The following is a 21025-nucleotide window of genomic DNA, read 5'->3' as shown; positions in this document are numbered from 1 at the left end:
TGCTCTCAGTGTCAGCCTCTGCCATTCTGACCACGCTGCACTCAGATCTTGCTCTACTCTCTGGAGTTTGTCCACATCACAGTTTTCTGGTATGCAGCTCATCAGACAATTTTTACCTGAATCCACACATGACAAGAGACCATTTGGGTAATGTACATTATGGGAAGAGAACAGAGTCTCAGTGAAGATCATTAGTTTCCCTAGCAACGTAGATGCCAGGAGTGGCTAGCTCTGGTCCTAGCCTAGACTCAGAAATCCTAAGCCACCAGACCAATTCTAGATTAACAAGTAAGGTGACTTCTGAGTAACTAATATTTTCATTGAGATTTGATGATAAGCAGCAAAGCTCAAACAAAAGTCCAGAGTTAGTGTTGGCGGGGTGAGGTGGCTCATGCCTGTAATCCCAGCACTTTGGGAGGCTGAGGTGGGAGGATCACTTGAGCCCAGGAGTTTGAGACCAGCTGGGCAATATAGTGAGATCCCATCTCTACAAAAAATACAAAAATTAGCCGGGCGTAGTGGTGCATGCCTGTAGTTCTAACTACTCAGGAGGCTGACAGGGGAGGATCGCTTGAGCCCAAGAGGTCTAAGCTGCAATGAGTTGAGATTGCACCACTGCACTCCAGCCTGGACGGCAGAATGAGACCTTGTTTAAAACATACACACACATGCACACACACACACAGTATTGACTACAGCGCTATACCAGTTTCTAGTGTTGTGTGGGGGACAGGGAGGAGCAATCTGTAAAGAAATAGCGTCTCACTGGAACTTCGTTCTTCATTCTTTCATATCCTTCATTTTTTTCTAGACACTAACCCCATATGGTACTAAAAAATTATCTGAATTGCGTGAGACGACGTACCTGTGAAGTCAGAGAATTAGGCTTTAAGAATCTCTCAAGAGGAGAACATATATTGGGCTTTTATAATACTGATAACATTTTACATCATGCTTCATTTACAAGCTATTTTCACGTATATCACTCTATTTAATCTTCATAACTTGGTGAGATAACCAGTATTATTTTTAGTATAATTTTATGGATGAGAAAATTACAGCTTAGAGAAGTTGTGTCTTGCACGATATCACAAAGCTAATTAAGTGGAAAGGTTACTTAACATTAACTACAAACCAGATCTTCCACCAAGCCTTTTCCCCACCACACGCCTTGGCTGGTTGGGGAGAAATTGCCATTTGGTCCCAGAACACACTTGAAGGCCACTGCCTTAAGCAACGCTTTGAGTAACAAGGAAGAAAGTATTCCCATAGGTCATAAATGCTGCTTTACTGACTTCCTAAATGTCTTCATAAAAACTTAGGAAAATGATTAATGGACACCAATTTTAAACTTTAAAATAATATAATTATTGCCCTTCCATTCAACAGTTCCACATCTGTGAATTCTCCTAAGAGAACCATTACGGATATGAAAAATATTTAGCTACAAGAGGTTTTTTTGAAGCACTGTTTATAACAGAAAACAAATATAAAGCTCAACATTGGAAAAGTGTTAAAATGGATTATGCTGAACTCATGAAAATAACGTGCGTTTCCCACACTTTGATTATTCATGTGGCATCTTCAGAATGTTGCCATCTGCACTAATATTTACTTAACATTTTTCCTTTAAATTAATTCACACATTTTACTGGAATAAAATTATTTAAAGGTTTTTTTTATTATTAACGTAAGTAGAAATACAGTATTTATTGCCTTAAATGTCAGATGACAATAAAAACAAATACAATGAAAACAAAGTAATGTTATGAATGCATTAATTTGGTCCCAATACCTTGAAGAAAACACATGACATATTTAATAAAATCACAATTAATACGCTTTTTTGCCATCACAAACTTCACCTTTCTACATTTAAAAAAATCTCTTTTTTCATCTCTGATCTAGAAAAGGTTCAATGGAAAGAAGAAATGCAGTGTGTGTCTGATCCCAAATCACAGTCAGATATATTTATGCATACCTTACATTCTAAATCAGTAATTCTCAAAACTTGCTTGAAAGGTCACCTTGCTTAGAAGAGGGTATTTCCCTGGCAGGATATGCAGGGATCAACGCCTCTTTGCTCAAACAGTCTTCCTCCAACTATCATCTCAGGGCAAATAAAGATGACATCTTTCCTTGTGTTTTGTCTTGGCCGAGCATACTCAATGCTGTACATTCTGTGGAGGTGTGGATTATGCCGCATCCCTTGAGCATACATCCCTGTGATGAAACAGGTGCACACCTGTAGCAGAGTCAGGCAAAGCCTTACACCTGGAGCACACAGAGGCTCCAGGTCCCCACGGCAGTGATGAGGGAAGCCTGCACACCTCTTCAGAAGCAGGCATTCTGCAGGCTGAGTGAAAGTTATAGATATTTGTAAGTCAGAGTTCAAAGGTTTTTGCTCAGTTATGGAGAAGGATTTTGTGGGGGGAAATGCTAATTTTGTCAACATTTAAATTCCACTTCAAGGCAGAATTTCTCAAATTGTGTTCTACAGACTATATATATATATATATATATACACACACACACACACACACACGCAGATTCCCACACAGCTTCCTGCATTTACTGCCTCCAAATCTCAGGGACTGAGTAAGAGACTCATGTTAAGTCAAGCTCCTCCAGGAGCTTGTGGTGTAGGTGTACACAAATACTTGAGAACAATGCTCTAGGCCAGAAGTTCCCAAACTTTAGAGCAAACCAACGGAGTGCCTGGAGGACTTGTTTTTGGTTTTCTTTTGTTGTTGTTTGTTTGTTTTGTTTTCTGAGATGGAGTCTCACTCTGTCGCCTAGGCTGGAGTGCAGTGGCACAATGTCAGCTCACTGCCACCTCCATCTCCCAGGTTCAAGCAATTCTCTGCCTCAGCCTCCCTAGTAGCTGAGATTACAGGGGCCCACCCCCTCCACCGCCACCATGCCCAGCTAATTTTTTGTAATTTTAGTAGAGACAGAGTTTCACCATTTTGGCCAGGCTGGTCTTGAACTCCTGACCTCGTGATCCACCTGCCTCAGCCTCCCAAAGTGCTGGGATTACAGGAGTGAGCCACCGCACCCAGCTGAGGACTTGTTAAAACACAAATTGCAGGCCCCACCCATCAAGTTTCTGGTTTTGGATATCTAGAGTGAGTCTCAAGACTTGACATTTTTAGCAGGTTCCTAGGCCTGATGGTGGACACCAGACTTTGAGAGCTACTGCACTTGGACAAAGAAATTGAATGTACAGTATAGAGTGCTCTCGATAGTAGTACAGAATGTAAAGTATTGAGTACACTCTAAAGGCATTTCCAAAGGCCTAGGAAATGGAGTTTGGACCTTGGGTCTTTACATATTCAGAAAAGAATTGGTATAGAAAGGAATTTTGTTCTTATTTTGCTTTTGGTTTTTGTTCTTTAGGATTTTTTCTACAAATAATTTTTATTTTTCCACTAAAATGCTTGTAGTCTATGTCCATACATTCAGGATTCTTCAAGGTTAAACAGAATAACTTTTCCTTATTTTGTACCTTTTAAAATAAGGAAAATGAAAATGAACACAATTGATGTCTGACTTTTCAGATGCCTGCATTAATTTGATTTCAGTGACCCACTGGAAACCAGTGTCAGCATAACAACAGTTACCAGAGCTAAATCTACAAAGTAGGTAAGGAATATAAACAGACTAAGCGCTAGAGATTTTAATTAAGCCTAGTGACTCTGAAGTTGGACTCTCTCTTAAAAGATGTTGAGAATTCAATGTAATCCTGAAAAAGTAAATCTAAATTCAGGAATTTTTACCAACCAAATCCTTAACGCTTAATAGAAATGGAAGTGTGCCTATAGAATCAGAAAGATCTTTCTGTTGAATCAGAAACATATTGCTAATGTTTGTAGCTATGGGACCCACCTCATGTACACACAAAATCATAACATTTTCTTAAAACAAAGGTAGTACTATATACCCCAACAGAATTCATTTTTAAGGAGTGCTAATGACATTATTAAAAGAAAATGTCAGCCAAACTGCAATAAAGCATTTCCAGGCCAATAAAAGTAGTTTGAGTTGAATGCTCTAAAAGTATTGGCTTTGAAAGGTTAAAATAATAAGTGATCATAGATCCAAGAAATACAATGCTCAAGTCATTAGCAGAGGCATTTTATGCTGTATTGTAAGTAAAGTGTAAGGGATGTATTGGTTTAGATCCTATAAGGTGATCCCTTTAAGACCAGTGCCTGCCCTTTCTATGTGGCTCTTCTCTGAAGAACAGAAAGTTATATATAGGACCAAGAACCCACGCATTTTAGAAACTAAAAAAAAAAAAGTTATATTTGACTTTGTGATACATTTGTGTGATTCCATTCAGACATAACTGTCTGATATTTTGGAAGTGCTTTAAACCAAACATGAGACACACTGTGAAGACCTACATTCCCAAAGATTGCAGCTAATATTGGTCTAGCTTTCCCAGTGAGTCCCTGTCTCAGAAAACTTTTCTACTTTCTCCACCCATGGTAGAAATCTGTCTCTTCTCCTTTTTCTTTACCCCCAAATAGTCACAATTGCAGAAACACATAATGTCATAAAGACCATGCCAAGTACAAGTGGTCTTTGCTGTGGTCTGAAAGTTCTACAAAATTCATATGTTGAAACTTAATCTTCATTGTGGTGGTATTGAGAGGTAGGGCCTTTTGCAGAGTGACTAAATCACTCGTTGTGTTAGTTCGTCCTCATGCTGCTCTGAAGAAATACCCAAGACTGGGTAATTTATAAAGAAAGAGGTTTAATTGATTCACGGTTCCGCATTGCTGGGGAGGCCTCAGGAAACTTACAGTTGCGGCAGAAGGCAAAGGAGAAGCAGGCACCTTCTTCCCAGTGTGGCAGAATGGAGCGAGTGTGAGCAGGGGAAATGCTGGACGCTTATAAAACCATTAGATCTCGTGAGACTCACTCATTATCACAAGAACAGCATGAGGGAAACCACCTCCATAATCCCATCACTTCCCGCTGGATCCCTCCCACAACATGTGGGGATTATGAGGATTACAATTCAAGATGAAATTTGAGTGGGGACACAGCCAAACCATATCACTCATGAATGGATTAGTGCCTTATAAAAGGGCTGGAGGAAACTACCTGAGGCACTGTTACTCTTGTGCTTTTCTGTCATGTGAGGACACAGCATTTGACTCTTCCAGAGGATGTGGCTATAAGGCACTACCTTGGAAGCAGAAAGCAGTCTTCACCAAGGCCGGTGCCTTGGTCTTAGACTTCCCAGCCTCCAGCACTGTGAGAAACAAAATCCTGTTATATATAAATGACCCAGCCTATGGTCCTTTTCTATAGTAGCATAAATGAACCAAGACAGTCTCCAACCTCAATTATGCCCTCAGCACAGGGCAGTTCTCTCACTGTCCACTGCACAGTCATTGCAAACTCTCACCAATCTCTGGAAGCCTTTCATTTATGTCCCTCTCATTCTTAGCAGTGAACCTCATTTCCTCTGCTAAAAACTCAGAAACCATTAACTATTCCCATTTTCAATTCCAAACCTACCCTACTCTAAATACATCCACATCTATGCCCACTCTTAACACCTTCCTGCAGCTCAGTGGAAAGGCATTCTCTTTCAGACCAAGGCTAATACCTCTCTATGTGACCTGAGCCCCCATTTAATACTGCTACTTTTAAGAATTTGCTCCTTCAATTATTCCCTTTAACTAATTTCTACCAGTCTCTCTCTCTCTCTCTCTCTCTCTCTCTCTCTTTTCTGGCTCTCCCATCTCAGCATAAAAACATTCTCAAGTCTTTTCTATTCATAAAAACACGAAACCTCCCTGAACCCCAAGCCCCTCTCCCCAACACAGCTACTTAAAGTTCTCTCTTTTCTTCCAAGCTAAGCTAATGGAAAAAATAATAATAATCTACTGCATTTCCTCTCAAGCCATGAGGCTGATGTCTGAAACAAGACAAGGAGAAGATAAAAGAACATAGGCTTGTTAATCATTTTATACTTAATCATTTCCCTTCATGGCGTCACTACCAAATTCTCCCAGGACTTCTTCAAGCTACAGCTAGAAGACAGACTACCCATGTCCTTGCCTCAAAGACTGTTTGCAGCATTTTAATGTGATCTTTCTCACTATAATGCTGTTGCCAGGATATCGAGGAATGGAGTATGTGTAGTTCAGGGTCAGGTGGACTCAGGATCCCTCCAGTTACCCTCCAGCTGTGTTTCTGGCTTACCTTGGTGTTGGAATCACAGGAAAGCAAGTGTTTGGAAGTGTCCTCTCCTCATGAGATCTTGGTGTCATCTGTATGTTCCCTTGAAACCACTGACTTTTCATTTTTACTAAGCCACCTCTGATCACCTTCCCTTTTATTTTCAGATGAATTATCCTCTGAATTCCCCCTGTACTTAATACTCTTATAGCATTAAGAAACCTAAAGAAATCTACCTTGATCTTTTCTCTGAGCAGTTTAGGGTGAGTTCTACCCAGTTTATTTCCATAACTACTCCTTGATTCTAAGATTAAATTGGTTAGGAGATAACTAAGAGCTAATAACAGCTTTTTAGGAAAAGAAAATAAGACTACCATATACATCAAGGCATTAATTGAACACATGTTCCAATTTAAGAGATGCTTAAATGTAGAAAAAGTGACTGCTGTTTGGAAAATATGGAACACAGTATTGGCCAGACACCAGAGCCAGGCCTGTACTCCCAGCGCTGTGGGTGGCCAAGGCCAGGAGTTGGAGATCAGCCCAGACAACAGAGAGAGACTGCATCTTTACAAAAATTTTAAAAAATTATCTGAGCCTGGTGGCATGCACCTGTAGTCCTAGCTAGTCGGGAGACTGAGGTAAGGGGGATCACTTGAGTCCAGGAGTTTGAGGTTACAATGAGCAATGATTGCCTCTGTTGCCTGAGCAACAGAGCCAAACACTGCCTCAAAATAAAAAAAAGAAAAGAAAAGAAAAAAAAAAAGAAATACGGTATTTATTTTTGTTGGCTACTTAGTATACAAAACACTCCCATGGGATAGAAAGGGTCACAGTAATACCTGCTGGAAGAACTACCCCACAGAGCAGGGAGACAAAAGTCACACACAACTCAACTGCAAATCAAGTGTGAAAACAGCGTTGTTAGGACTACTATTTTTGCAGTTACAGCCTGAATTCCAATCCTTGCCCAATTTTTTCATCTATAAAGAGGAAAGAATGATACCTTCCTTGCAGGAGTGCTGCAAAGAAGAAAGGAGACACCGACTGTAGACTTTAGCATGGTTGAAGCATAGTGGAAGTTCTCAATGACAAAGCAGTGTGATTTTTTACTATTATTAGCTTTATTATAGAGAAAAAATAGATGCTCTATGGATTTAAAGAAGGAAGAGATCATCTTTTCTTGGGAAACACAAGAAAGACTTCATTTAGCATGTGGTCTTTGAGAAGAGCCTCGAAGGATGAGTGATACTTCTTTAGGGCAAGGTGGAGAACCCCTTCTCCCAGCTCTCTGCAATCCTGACAGGCACCATGAGCCTGCCAGCATGACCACCTTGAGAGTCATGGGCAGAGATGACACTTTGTACATGTTAAAATTTATAATACTTATTTATAATTGTACCTGGTGAACTTTTTAATTCAATAAATTCCTATTTATATCATTGCTTTGAAACAGGCAATACTTATTGAGGGGCTATAATGTTCATAAAATATTCGGAAAAGCAAATAAAGGATATTTTGAATAAGCGTTACTGTGAAATCATTTCAAAAGCATGTACTTGTTATTAATGATAGGCAGTGCGTTATGTGCCTCTGGCTTGGCATCCTGTCTCTGGAGTACATGTTGTAAAGGAAGAAAAGTGGGTAATTATATTTTACATGAACATCAAATTGAGTGTTCCTTCCTTGTAGTTTTGTATAGTAAAATGTGGCAAGATTGTCCCCAGTTAATGCCAGGAAAAAATAAAAAATAAATGTTATTTAAAAGCATGTCTCTTAGAAACACAAGTGAAACTTGCTCACGTGGTTTGCAGTCATTGAACGTAGATCAGCTCCTGTGAAAACAAACTCCATGGGTAAGTCTGAATTATTTTGTTATGTTGGTATTTTGTTGCATCATATGTTGCTTAAAGTGAAATTAAATATATAGTTTGTATCAGAGTGAAATAAATATCAATGTTATTATTGGTTAATCCATTATTGACAGACTCTAATAACTTTGTTATGATTAGGATTTTAATTCTATCTATATTTATCTTAACAGGTGCAAACTTACTGTTCAAAAAATGAACAAGTAACTTTTCAATCTTGTTCTATAAATATAAAAGTTAATTTTTGTCTCAGATGTCTGTTTTAACAATTATCTTCAAGGTATTTATAATAAAAACACAGTTGAAAATGTGCCCTTAATACTTGTGTATTCTGCATAAAAATGATCTAACATAAGTTATTCTAGAACATAAGATTCTAACATTTATTAGGATTCTATATCTCTAGCTGATCCCCAAGCTATTTCTTGCTTTTTTTTTTTTGTGGTGGTGGTTGTTTTTTGTTTTTGTTTTTGTTTTGTTTTGTTTTGTTTTGAGATGAAGTCTTGCACTGTCCCCCCAAGCTGGAGTGCAATGGTGTAATCTTGGCTCGCTGCAACCTCTGCCTCCCAGGTTCAAGTAATTCTTCTGCCTCAACCTCCCGAGTAGCTAGGAATACAGGCACGCACCACCACACCTGGCTAATTTTTTGTATTTTTAATAGAGATGGGGTTTCACTATGTTGGCCAGGTTGGTCTTGAACTCCTCACCTTGTGATCCACCCGCCTGGGCCTCCCAAAGTGCTGGGATTACAGACATGAGCCGCCATGACTGGCCCAGTATTTATTTATTATAGAATCTTGTCTGGGACTATAATATTGCCTGGGTTTTTTTTCCTTCAACTTTTAAGTTCAGGGGTACACGTGCAGGATGTGCAGATTAGTTACATAGGTAAACATGTGCCATGGTGGTTTGCTACACAGATCATCCCATCACCCAGGTATTAAGCCCAACATCCATTAGCTATTCTGCCTGATGCTTTCCCTCCCCCTCACCGCCCATCAACAGGCCCCAGTGTGTGTTGTTCGCTGCCGTATGTCCATGTGTTCTCGTCATTCAGCTCCCACTTATAAATGAGAACATGCATTGTTTGATTTTCTGTTCCTGTGTTACTTTGCTGAGGATAATGGCTTCCAGCTCCATCCATGTGCCTGCAAAGGACATGATCTTGTTTCTCTTTATGGCTGCATAGTATTCCATGGTATATATGTACCACATTTTCTTCATCCAGACTATCATTGATGGGCATCTAGGTTGATTCCATGTCTTTGCTATTGTGAATAGTGCCACAATGAACATACGTATGCATGTCTTTATAAAAGAATAACTTATGTTCCTTTGGGTAGATACCCAGTAATGGGATTGCTGGGTCAAATGGTATTTCTGCCTCTAGGTCTTTGAGGAATTGCCACACTGTCATCCACAATGGTTGAACTATAATTTACATCCCCACCAACAATGTAAAAATATTCCTTTTTCTCTGCAACCATGCCAGCATCTATTGTTTCTTGAATTTTTAATAATCTCCATTGTGACTGTCATAAGATGGTATCTCATTGTGGGTTTGATCTGCACTTAATGATCAGAGACGTTGAGCTTTTTTCTCCACATTTTTTTTTGGCCACATGTATGTCTTCTTTTGGGAAGTGACTGTTCCACATTTTTTTTTGGCCACATGTATGTCTTCTTTTGGGAAGTAACTGTTCTTATCCTTTGCCCACTTTTTAATGGGGTTGTTTTTTCTTGTAGATTTGTTTAAGTTTCTTGTAGATCCTGGATATTAGATCTTTGTCAGATGGAAAGATTGCAAAAATTTTCTCCCACTCTGTAGGTTGTCTGTTCACTCTGATAGTTTCTTTTGCTGTGCAGAAGCTCTTTGGTTTAATCAGATGCAATTTGTCCATTTTTTTGCTTTTGATGTAATTGCTTTTGACATTTTCATCATAAAATCTTTGCCTGTGCCTATGTCCTGAATGGTATTGCCTAGATTTTCTTCTGTGTTTTTTTTTTGTTTGTTTTTTGTGTTTTGTGTTTTGTTTTTTTTTTTGTAGTTTTTAAGTTTTTAATCCATCTTGAGTTCATTTTTTATATAGTGTAAGGAAGGGGTCCAGATCCCATTTTCTGCATATCATTGCCTGAGTTTTAGTAGTATCACTAATTATTAAAGTTTTATATAAAACACTGCATAAAGAATACTTTATTGGATTCTAGTCATTTGGAAACATTTCTAGCATCTCTCAGGGGTGTGGTGTTTGGAATACTCTAATCTGATTTTGGATATAGAGTGCCTCCTTATCCAAAAAAGTCCTTCAACTTTCTTTCCTACCTATTTCCTCACTTTTAAATCCCAAATAGAACTATTCCTCCCTTCCTTGGGAAACTTCACCAGCGGAATTAATCAGCTTTGTTGTGATAATGTTGTGTAACACAATTTCTGAGTTTAGCTGGGCGTGGTGGCACATGCTTGTAGTCCCAGCTACTTGGAAGACTGAGGTGGGAGGATTATTTGATCCCAGGTGGTCAAGGCTGCAGTGAGCTCTGATAGCACCGCTGCAATATAGCCTAGGCAACGGAGTGAGACCTTGTCTCAAAAAAAAAAAAAAAAAAAACGGAGTGAGACCTTGTCTCAAAAAAAAAAAAAAAAAAAGAACTCAGTGGTTTGCAGTACCAAAACATTTACTTCTTGCCCACAGGTTGACTGGTCAGCTACAGCAGCCCTGCTCTGTGCTTTGGGTGAGGCTTAGGTCTGTCCCATGAGTCTCTCATTTTGGGACCTACATTGGAGAAACAGTGGCTACCTGGGGCAAGCTCTTCTTAATGGTAGAGCAGGAAGGAACACAAAAGACTGAGATGTCAAGGCAAAGGGTGCAGACACATTCAAAGCCTCTGCTCACATTCATTGCCCAGAACAACTCCATGACCAGCTCCAGCATCAGTGGAGAGATTATGATACTCCTAATATAGGTGAGGAAAGGAGACAGAGTGAATATTTGCTGAACAGCACCCCCACCAAACATATAAGGGTGAAACAGAGATAGGTTAACAAAAATCAACATCCTGTGCCAAAAGGGGAAGCAGTCACTGTTCTGTGGCACTTGTGAAATCCCACAGGGCAAACATCCTGCTGGATGGGTCACTGGGCAGCAGAGCAGGCCTGAAAGCCTAAATACCTTACAAGCTCATGTTCCAGCCCAGGCCAACACCATGTACTACCCACAGGCTCCCCAAAAAGAGAAATGACCAAACACAGAAATGAATTAAACCGTCGTATCTGTGCCACAGATCATGAATCTGAAATCCTGCACCTACTTAAATCCTGTACCGAGAGACGCCTCTGTCTTCTGAGGTGTCAGGAGGTGAGTAAAGAAAAAAGAAAGCAAAGAAAGCAAAGTCAATGGAGAGTAAAAAGAATCAATTAATCAATTGATCAATTCAGGAAACTTGAAATAATTTTCCTTTTCGGGATCAAGGAACTAGAAGACAAGAATCCCTGCCTGAGAAAGGAGTGGAAGACCTCATGAGATACCTTCTTCAGACTCGCTGGCAGCCTTCCTGGGATGTGGAAAACACTGTTCGTTATTCCTTCCTTTTCATTTAGATAAAGAGTTGACTACTTGCACAGTCATACAGTTGATGGCATTGTCAGGAATAATCTGTAAATAATCTGTAACACTCATGTTTACTCATAAACAGATCCCTCTTTCCTGGACCGAATTGCGGTTTCCTTTGGAAACTATTTTAATCAAGGCTTTTTTGTTTCAAAGTAACATCAACTCACATCAAACTAACTCAAGCCAGCCAAGTGGCTAGGGTAAGGATTCTGGGGAATCTCGTAAAACTCGAGGTCAAGAGAGTGGCCTTGTGAGTGACTGGTATGAGCAATTGGCTGCACAGTAAAAACTGAGGCCAAATCTGAGCAGGATGTGTTGGAATTGATGTTTTCATGTAATTAGCAATGCCACTCGTTCAGGGAACCCAATGTTGGACTTGTCAAATGCCAGCTGTGTCTGTCATCCCTTTCACACTGAAGCTGAGCACCCCCACCATGTTCTACACACAGAACCATCATGGAACTGTCCCCAACACATGGCAGCCACTGGTGGAACCAGGTGTGGGCATAGTGCCCAAAGGCAGCTTATGCACTGCTGGCCAGAAACCCATGAGGTGGGCCTGTGCAAAGGTCTCACCCAATGGTAATCACAGTAGTTAACCAAGTCAATTAGTTTTGGTTACTTTGGACTGGGAAATATGGAAGATGGGCCAGTGAGTAGCCAACGCAAGTGGACCCAATGTAGAGAGAGACTTATCAGCCACAACTAGGAGGCCATGCTGGCTCAGAGAGCTGGAGGCAGCAGCTGGCCTCTACAAGTGTCTCCCCCAGTTCTAGTCCATAGGTGCCTGGATGAATCTGCCTGGGCTGCGCCCCTCCCTCCAAAAAAAAAGGTACTACAGACCAGGTGGCTTAAACAATAGAAGTTCACTTTTTCACAGTTCTGGAGGCTGGAAGTCTCAGATCAAGGGATCAGCAGGATTGATTTCTTCTAATGTCTCTGTCCCAGCTCACAGACAACCGCCTTCTTCCTGTTTTCACATGGTCTTCCCTCTGAACATGTCTGTGTCCAAATCAACTCTCCTTGTAAGGACACCAGTTATATTGAATTAGGACTCACCATAAGGCCTCATTTTAACTTACCCCTTTAAAGATCCTATCTCCTAACACAGTCGTATTCTAGTGTATTTGGGGTTAGGACTTCCACATATGAATTTTGGGGAGTACCCAATTCAGTCCATAACAATGCCCTCTCCCTTTAAAAAAGTGTCTTGTATGAGTCTATGTGATTTCGACAGTCTAGCAGACTATTAGGACTCTGTTGTAAGCAACAGAAAAACCAAACAGCTTAAGGAAAAAGGGCATTCACTGACTTGAGTAACTGAAAAGAGTCCAAGAGTGTCACTATCTTTAGGCATGTCTAGATCCAGAACACAAATGCTGGCATTGTATCTGTTGGGGTTCTGGGAGGAAATAGATGGCTCTGTCCAATTGGGTTTTAAAAAGAAGACTGCTTACAAAGATGAGGGCAGGGCTTAGGAAATTTAAGGGATATTGAAGGACCAGATTAAGTAATAGTGGGACACTGTCGTAGCTAACCCTGAAGGAGCAAAGCAAGGGTGGCTGCTGGAACCTGAAGACCAAGAGCTGTGTGGAGACAGTCCTCTGACACAGCTGAAGCCTTCAGTAGTGAGACACAGCCAGCCCCAGGGGACCCCACAGAGAGGGAAATAAATAACCCAATTTTTCTGTCAGCACGCCTATTTGGAAGTCAAAGAAGAAGAGTTTATGTAGTCAGCCGAGAGAGAGGAGGAGAGGGTAGACCTGGGGCAAATGGAAGATATGCAGCACCATCACAAAGTCAGACTTGCTCTCCACCCTCTTCCTAATCAGGGTCTTACTAAACAGCCTCACAGTTTGCAAGATACAGGAGGAGAGCTTCTCTTGTCAAAGGTTTATATAACCAAATCCATCTCTATTTCAATCTGTATTTATGCCCATCTCTAAATCAATCACTGAGGCCAAAATAGGACTGAGCAGGTCATGATGACCTGAAGACCCCTGGAGCTAGGAGGGTGGGTTCAGTCATATTGAGCACAGCGTGTGGAATAAAGTAGAGTAGCTGCCCAAAGGAAAATTCAGGCATTGTTAACAGAAGAAGGGGGAATGCATAGAGGTTGATCAGGCAAAAACAGCATGTGTACATTACATTATCCATACTACTCATAGTACAATCCTTGGTAAATAAGTAATGACTGGTTGCATGGATTGGATGCAGTGTTTTGAGAACTATCCATTGCGCATAGCTGGTGCTCAATACATGTTTTCAGAAATGTGTTGGAATATAAATGTTAATAATCATCAAATTAGAATTCTACAGACAGAATTATTTTGCAATTGGCTAGGAGACTTCTGAATCCAGAGGATATTTTTTCCACTTCCAGTCTTTAGAGTGATCCTTATGAATGTTGACTTATGATTATTAGCTGCTTGTTTGTAGAAATCTATATTTACATCCCAAACACTGTCTCTTTCAGTGTTCTGAATTATTTTGTAAACTCTATTTATTTGCTTTCATTAGACCACAGTCTTGAGAATTTCTGGCTTGTTTACACACATCACCAAGTTTTTTTTTTTTTTTTAAGACTCATTTAGCAAAATATCATCATGAAAGAGGCAACAAACTGAAGTAAGATTAGTGAACAATTTAAAGTTAATAAGCCTTCTTTGTTTTTGTCCATGAAGGATGACTATCAATGTTGCTAAGAGCTGTTTATTAAACTGATAAAAATAAATATTGTCTTTAAAAAGTCAGGCTGCCTTCATCTGATCACAAAGGTGAGCTTGTAAAATTAATCCTTCTGGTGTTTGCTTGTCATTCAAGCATAACTTTTCTTCTGCCTACACCCACTGTTTTTTTGTTGTTGTTGTTGTTCAGCTCCAGCAAGTTTTTGGCTGTGGTTCTATCAATGGCTCTTTGAATAGGAAGTCCTGATGGTAGGATGTAAGCAATATTTTTTTTTAGGTGGGAGGAGAGAGTTAGATTGGGCTGACATTAAAAATCAAAGAATCTTCAAAGTGTAAGACTCACCATTATTAGGGTTTTAATGCCATTGAAAGTTTCAGTTAGGGAAACTTTTCTCTTTGTGTCTCCTGTAGTCTGGAGAGTGATTATACTTTCATTTATTTATTCCTTAAATATTTATTGAAGGCCTGCTTTGTCGAAGGCAAGATATATGCAGTAGACAAGAGAAAAGTGGATTAGGATCCACCCACTTTAATGAAACTTATTCTACTACGGGGGTCCCCAAATGCACAAATGATGGGACTGTCAGGGCATCTGTAGATACGTGTGTATAAATGTGTGTGATGTAGTGAAGTTACTGTACATGCTCATCTTTGCACAGAGCAATGGTGGTTAATGAGGATGTCAGGGAGAATAGGAGAGAAAGTCTGAAATCCTGTGGTATTTGCTTCTTGATTCTTTGTCAGCAAAGGCAAGCAGTAATGTAAAGAGCTCCCAAAATCATACCCATTGGATTTTGAGATGTGTGATGCACAGGAAAAGTGGAAGATTTAACTTCCTTCTTACCTCTTACATACACATCTCACCTATCTAAATTCCTGTCTCTTCTGCTAAGCTTTTCTGATTATTTCAGCCCAGAATGATCTCACTGCCTCCTTACTCTCAACTCTTATAGTGCTTAGACTTGATTACTTACTCCCTCACAGTAGGATCTGATTTTTGGAGGTCTCCCTGTGCTCCTTAAGGGCAGGGACCAGATTTAATGCTTTTTAAATATATTGTATGGCCCATCATCTGGGGCAGAGTGGGAGCTCTAGAACTACTGACTAAATTGACATGAATGCTTTGCCCAAGTTAATATTAAACTCAGTTTGCATTTTCTTGGGCCATAAACCACCCAGTAATTAGAGGGCCGTTTATGAAGGAGGAGCTCTGAATGTACCAGTAACGGAACAAATCTTGTCTGGTGGCTGGAGAAAGTAGACATGGCCTAATAAAAATCTGATCAATTAGGTCAAAACTGACCCAGACAACATCAGAGCTGGAAGTTTATACAAAAATCATTTGGTACACAATCCCCTCACTTTACAGGAAGGAAGCCAGGGCCCATCGAGTTTGTAGCCCGCTCAAGGTCACACTGAGTTTGTGGTAGGTCCCATTGAATTGGTGATAGAACTGGTAACTATAGCTATTGACCAAGTCTGTGCTGGGTAAAGCATCAGGCTTGAGAACCGACTAGATGTAGGCTTAACCTGGTGTTTGCCAAGTCCTCACAGTAATAACGACCATGTTTCAAACCTGTTTGAATGTTCCTGGCACCATGTCAAATGCTTCCCGTCTGGTAATAACATGACTTCCATTAATCTTCACCACACATGAGGGAGACACTGTATCAGAGTTCCACCTGAGAAACCAAACCAGCAAGGGATATTCAGAATTTTTATGTGTAGGTTTATGTCATTGTGGGGTTGGTTGGGGAAGTCCAAAATCCAGAGGACAGGCCATTGAGAAAGGCAGGCTGGAATTTGAGGCACTCAGGGAAGCTGGTCCACAGATGGACTTTCTTCCTCAGGGAAGCCTTAACCTGCTTTGAAATCCTTTCAACTGATTGAATCAGGCCCACCCAGATTATCTAGAATAACCTTTCTTACTTAAGGGCAATTGATTATGGACTTTAACAACATCTACAAAACACGTTCTCTGATTGAGGACAGCGATGCCTGGAATAGCATCTGTGATTGAATAAACCGACCATCCTGGATACTACTTTTCACTGGTTTCCCAAGTCACAGGGCTGGTTAGTGGCAGAGCCAGATCCCAGGCCTGCTCTGCCTGTCTCCATGGTCCATGTCTGAGATGCACAAGATGGTCTGTGCACGTAAACTTGGGCAAGTTCTTACACTACTCTGAGCCCCAGATTCTTTCCCCTATGAAATGTAGGAACTCATATTTATGGCACAGTGTTATGTTAATCAAATGGGGAAAAGTGATTTGTTAGCACTTAGTAGGGGCTCAACAAATGTTAGATATTTCCTTCCCCTTTGCACTACACCAATGGCCCCCAACTTTTTGGTATCTGCAGCCAGTTTCGTGGAAGACAATTTTTCCATGGACCAGGAGTGGGGGGTGGTTTTGGGATGATTCAAGCACATTGCATTTATTGTGCACTTTATGTCTATTATTATTACATTGTAATATATGATTAGGTAATTATACAATTCCCAATAATGTAGAGTCAGTGGGAGCCCTGACTTGTTTTCTTCCAACTAGACGGTTCTTTCTGGGAGTGATGAGAGGCAGTGACACCTGAAGTGTTACTGAAGATTACTTCATAATCTCATTTTGGTTGCTGTCACAGCAGAAAGCCCTGCTTCATAAAGACAGGATGTTGGAAATGGCAGCAAGCTTTTTGATGCACTTGTAGCAATCTCAGGATATTCTGCCTTGACTTTAATCCAGAAGGTATGGTGATTTGAAGTTATCTCAAACATACTTTTAAGGTCATTGTCATTTGTGATCTCAACCAGTTGACCCACCTGGCTTATTCAGAAATGGTTCACAGACCCATTCCTTCCCAGTTTGGGGGTCTTTTGTGGTTGGAAGTAATGCTTAAACTCTTTTGAAAGCTAAGATAGGTGATTATGTGCCAGGCCCTGGCTTGGTCTCTTTCAAAATCTTTGCTAATGCTTGAAACATGTCAGAAATTCCAATGTTCACTCGTTACTCACATAATTCCATTTTGGCTTTGAAGGTAGTCACTTTATTTGCCTACTTGAACACAGTTGTCATTCTCCCCTGAAGTGACAGATTGAGTCTGTTGAGCAGGTTGAATATGTTGCACAAGTAAGCAAATTTTGTGACCCATTCTGTGTCGCTGAAATGTGCTGCCAGTGGTGACTGTTTTTCTAAAAGAAATCCCTGGTGCAGCTCTAGTAACTCAAAAACTCTGGCCAGTGATCTACCTTTAGAAAGCTATCTCACTTCTGTGTATAAAGAAGACATGTGTGTTCTGTGTCCATCTCCTCACAGAGCTGAGCAAACAGATGTGAGTTAAGGGCATATACTTTAATGTAGTTGATAATTTTAATCACATTCTGCAAAACGTTGTTAAGTTCAGATGGCATTTTTCGGCTAATCAGCATTTCTCTCTAGATGACACACTCCATAGACTCACATTCAGAAGCTACCTCTTTGATCCAAGCAGTGAAACCCGAAAGCCATCCAGTCATGGTAGCAACTCTGTCCGTGCACATATTGACACAAAATGAACAATTCAGTTTTTCTGATATGTGATCATTCAAAGGCTTGAATAGTTCTGTAGCTGTGGTGTTGGTTGGCAACAAAAGTGCACATAACACGTTCTCATGCCCATCCTCCTGAAAAATATATCGCACAAAACAAGCATTGTTGCCTTATTGTCAGCATTGGTAGACTTGTCAACCTGGATTGTGAACCACAGTTACTCATTAATCCTCTCTAACAATTGTGCTTCAATATCCTCTGTTATTTCATCAATTTGCCTAGTTATGGTGCTAGCCAAAAGAGGAATACGTGCCACCTTTTGAACCACAGCCTCTTCTAAAAGTTCACAACAAATGTCCTTAACTCCTTAGCAGCAGGCAGGATCAACTCTTCACCAATAGTAATGGGATTCTTAGGTTTAGAAATGTGGTTAGCCACTGAGAATGATGGTCTCAGTGCAGACACATTTGATGAAGTGTTGGCCTTCAATAATTGCTTCTATTCTTCGTGTTCACATTGTTTTTCTTTTGAAAAACTCCAAAGGCAGGGTGCAGGTCTACACATGGCAAAGCAGTTTTGAAGGCTTCATGGCTTCATTGGATATCTGGTCACCACATACTATATAAGCGGGCTTGGAGAATGTGAATCACCTGTTGCAATGAACTCGTAATTTAAGTAGGACTTAGCATTTTCTTTTAAATTAAGCTTTCTTTTTGTTGCAGTCTTGGAGTCTCCTTCTTTCTCATCATTGGGTCTTTCCCCTTTTCGAAGAGGCTCTCCAGTGGCATTTGTTTTTTTTTCTGATTTTGGCTAGCTTGTGGACTTACCAAAACTGTGACTGAGACAAGTGCTCAGTGCAGGAAAGAGGCACAGATGAAAGTGGCAAATAAAATAATAGACCACATGCAGACTAAAATAAGTGTCAGATTCATACTTAAAGCCTGCCACCAGATGCAGTTTAATTGTCACTTACCACCCACTGATAGGGTTTTGATATGAGTCTGCAAGCAATTGATTTATTATGGTCTCTGTTCAGTCAAACCTCTCTGTTAATGTTAGTCTGAATTAGCAGCCACTCCGCAGTGCTAGCATCACTGCTTCAGCTCCACCTCAGATCATCAGGCATTAGCTGCTCATAAGGAGCACCCAACCAAGATCTGATGGCATTGCATGCGCAGTTCACAATAGGGTTTTCGCTCCTGTGAGAATCTAATGCCACTGCTGATCTGACCGGAGGTGGAGCTCAGGTAGTAATGCAAGTGATGGTGAACGGCTGTAAATACAGATGAAGCTTTGCTTGCTCACCTCCTGCTGTGCAGCCCAGTTCCTAACAGGCCTGCACTACATCACTCACTCACACTCACGTGGGAGCTGTGCTACCAGTTCAAATCAAAATCAATTCCACAAGAGAAACTCTTGCTCAGATGTGGGTTTCTTTCTGAAACCTTACACAAACATCAATTTCAAGGAGTAGCATATCCATGACCGTCTCCACATATCCTTGGACATTATTTCCAATATTCTCCATATCCTTTTCCTGCTTTGACACCTACCTGCAAGAGGACTGATTTACTTTCTCTACCAGGCAAAGAGGACAAACTGATTCATTCAGGCTCTTGTTCTCTTACTCTTGCTCTGCCTTATCTGAATTCAGATCTCTTTTCTAAGAAAAAGGTATTTCTGCTTTCATGCAATTGTTGTAATAAATGATCTCATGTGCTAGACACTTCATGAGCATGTTCCCAAAATTTACTGTCCTATTATTTCCTTTGAAGGTTGTCTGCAAAGTCAAGATTGGATATGTTGGAAATTCTTTTGTCTCCCTTGACTTGGGTAGAGCAGGAAGGAAGTTAATTACTTCTGTTGTGTTCTCAAGATAAGGGCAGTCACAATCCCAGGTCCAATAACCAAGTAGCACCACCTGATATTTTGCTGTTTACCTTCCCAAACTTGAAATCAACAATTATATATTTTATTTTTATTTATTTATTTAGAGATGGGGGTCTTACCCTGTCATCCAGATTGGAGTGCAGGGGCACAATCATGGTTCGCTGTAACCACAAACTCCTGGGCTCAAGTGAGCCTCCCACCTGAGTAGTTACGACTACAGGCACATGCCATTACACCCAGCTAATTTTTTTATTTTTATTTTTCATAGAGATAGGGTCTCACTGTGTTGCCCAGGTTGGTTTTGAACTCCTGCGCTCAAGCAGTCCTCCAGCCTTGGTCTCCTAAAGTGCTGGGATTACAGGCATGAGTCACTGTACTCAGCTTGAAATCAACAATTTTAGAAGACCTTCATATCCTTGATATTAATTTAATCAAATGGAAATATTTCTTCTCACTGGAAAGTCACAGTTGCATATTTTTGTACCACCAACCTGCACTGCCTAGTGGGGAAGCAGATACTTACTAAACACCTCATCTACCTGCACCTGCCATCCCTGAGCACATCTCACATGAATATCACTGCACCTCATTCAGGTGCAGCAGGGGAAAAACGTATTATGAGTTTCAAACTTACTTGGTGTCACAAACATGTGGTCCCACACATGTGAGCCCTCTGTGCCATTTATTTTGTCCCCCTCTCCCACTCTCTACTGTCATTATTCCAAACCTCTATGTTCCCGGAGCCTGTCCTTGCCTCCTAATTTTGCTCTCAGCAGATGATCTTGCTAGCTCCCTTGCAGAGAACTTGGAGGTTGGAGGCTAACAGACAAACTCCCTCAACTTGCTGACTGATCACCTCCTGCTTTCTCACAAAACCTTTCTATGTACACCTTTTCCTTAGTCCCTTCCCTCCATCCTCAGAAGAACAGATATTCATTCGTTTCCTCCTTCTCTCATTCAAGGTCACTGCCTCCATCTGTGCCATTTCCATTCTGGACTTTCAGACTCTTCATCACAAGATCCTACTTAACAGTCTTTAAAAAATGTGTATGTCATCGGGCGCGGTGGCTCACTCCTGTAATCCCAACACTTTGGGAAGCCAAGGCAGGTGAATCACCTGAGGTCAGGGGTTTCAGACCAGCCTGGCCAACAGGCAAAACCCCATTTCTACTAAAAATTACTACATTGCCTGGCCAACATGGCAAAACTCCGTTTCTACAAGAAATTAGCCAGGTGTGGTGGCATGTG

Source organism: Mandrillus leucophaeus, unplaced genomic scaffold (assembly GCF_000951045.1).
Source record: "Mandrillus leucophaeus isolate KB7577 unplaced genomic scaffold, Mleu.le_1.0 Scaffold621, whole genome shotgun sequence".
Taxonomy (NCBI): Eukaryota; Metazoa; Chordata; class Mammalia; order Primates; family Cercopithecidae; genus Mandrillus; species Mandrillus leucophaeus.
This window is presented reverse-complemented; position numbering follows the sequence as displayed.